At 46.7% G+C, this 2,188-nt stretch overlaps 2 protein-coding genes across 5 annotated transcripts in view; one reads left to right on the plus strand and one right to left on the minus strand.

Annotated features, from left to right (window-relative positions):
• LOC117936528 (S-adenosylmethionine synthase-like) overlaps nt 1–2,188 on the plus strand; it is a 37,221-nt gene that overhangs the window by 28,232 nt on the left and 6,801 nt on the right. The gene's annotated exons all lie outside the window — the stretch shown is intronic.
• Nucleotides 1–2,188, minus strand: part of LOC117936537 (transmembrane protein 150A-like) — a 23,318-nt gene that overhangs the window by 2,540 nt on the left and 18,590 nt on the right. The gene's annotated exons all lie outside the window — the stretch shown is intronic.

Genomic DNA, 2,188 nt, shown 5'->3' on the forward strand with positions numbered 1-2,188 from the left:
GAACTCTTATAATGAACAATAAATCAACGGGTAATTACTGTTACCATATCATCCGAGACAGAAAGTTGCAGGAGAGTGCAGCCCAATCTGCACCAGCTAAATACCAGACGGGAGAAAAAGCCACGCCAGCCTCTCCATTAGGACATGTGACACTATTGGCGTTTTTCCACTGCTGGTAACAGCCCGCCTCGGCCCGCCTCGGCCCATTATGCTTCCGTTTTCCATTGCAGATTGAGTAAAGCCTCAGCGTGGCTGGTCACTATAGCAACGCGTGATGACGTAATTTTCAGCTTGGCTCACAACAGCACGTCGGCTACCTGCCGCAGGCAGAAGAAATGTTTTGTTTCCAAAGAAGCTGAAGGAAGCGACAAAAATCACAGCTAAAAAAAAACGGAGTTTGGGAATACCGACGGAGTTCAGACGTCGACATGACGGTTGTTCGCCGACACAAAAGGGTAAGTTAAGTTTCCTGGTAACGTTAGCTAACATTTGCATGTGTTCAGAGTCGCAGTCAGTATTTACTATGCGCTATATAAAGTACATGAACTTTAGCAGCCATGACTACACACCAACATGTTTGCTGTGTACTGTTTGTGTTTCAGAGCATTCACGCTCTGCAAAACCGCCGCCGCAGACCGTCTGGTGGGCGATGTCCGACCGGTGAAATCTCTGGCTCTGACCTACTGGGCTTCGTATAATCTTTATGAGAGTCACGGACAGGCTTATGACAACGACTGGGATGCATCTGGGCCAGCAGAGTCGGGGGGGGGACACTGTCACGGGGTGCAGAGGAAGAAGACCGGGACGTTTGGGAGGGTTTGATGCGCTTCTTGAAAAGCTAAATAAAAACTTTTGTTATATATATTGTCATGTTTTTTAAAGTAACAGTGTGCAATATTGGAAACGACATGAAGCCGCTAGTAGCCCGAACCGTTGAAAAGTGAGAATAGTGCAGAAAGTGGATAATCTGTCGGTGTCCGGCTAGGTTTGTTTTAAATGTCCCGTTTGTTCTGAAAACACACTCCACACTCTTGTTTGCTAAAAACGCAGTCATGAGTGACGATTCTCTCTGACCAACCAGTAGTCTGCAGGTTTCCACGTCACCTTTTGGGCTCGCCTCGGCTCGCTTGGAACCTCGACTGAGGTAGTACTAAAAAAAGTACCTGGTAGCAGGTCCCAGGGACTTTTTTTCGTAATCGAAAACCAAAAAAAGCGAGTAGAGCCGAGGCGAGTCGAGTAGATACCACGCAGTGGAAAACCGCCATAAGAGACCGCTTTCAGCATCACAGACGGAGAGAGTCCTTTTAAAACACTTCCTCATTTCTTTCCAAATGCAGCAGCTGGTGCAACACTGACACATCCCGAACATTGGGTTAAGTAAACGACCGAGGTGCATTGTGGGAGAAATCACTGCCAATTAAGCTGTGTAATTACAGGGAAGAGACACCAAGAGCAAGCAAATGTACAGCAGGAAGATATTTAAATGTTCCACACAAGCCACCTGGCAGGTCTCAACACATTTTAAGTGGTCTCCAACCTTCACAACAATAAAATGCAACAAAGACATTAGAGGAAAATCAACGTAATTACATGGTCTTAATCGCCTTAATTTAACCTTTTTATGCCAAGAGGAACCAACTGCAGACATCATGCCTTTTTTTTTAAAACTAGATTTAAAGCGCTCATGTCTCTTAAAGTCACAAGGGAAATAAAAAGGCTGCTTAAGAAATGTGGACATAAGGATATCTTATTGAAAACTTGATATGTAACAACGCTTCTCCTCTCGTTGGCAGATCTCGTTCATGAACTTCACTTCAACATCAACACTCCCCTCTCGGAGATGTAAGCAGCAGCTCGGCAGACGCCTGGAGCACATTTTACAGTACATCGCCTCCTCAAGGAGTCCTGCTGCCATGTTTACTCTGCAGGGAAACAGGGGGAGTCATTATGTAAGACTGAGCACACGCACAGCGAGGAGGGCCCCCTGCAGCCAATCAGAGAACAACAAGAGGACCGCCCTTTAACCACCAATTGGACGACGGACCCTGAGGATGAACTGTGCAGTGTGTGCCTCGAAATGTAATCAGAGGGGTGCACACACAGACGTGTGCAGGCAGAGCAGGAACACACAGACACACACACACACACACACACACACACACACACACACACACACACACACACACAC

The sequence above is a fragment of the Etheostoma cragini genome, chromosome 21 (assembly GCF_013103735.1).
Source record: "Etheostoma cragini isolate CJK2018 chromosome 21, CSU_Ecrag_1.0, whole genome shotgun sequence".
Lineage (NCBI taxonomy): Eukaryota > Metazoa > Chordata > Actinopteri > Perciformes > Percidae > Etheostoma > Etheostoma cragini.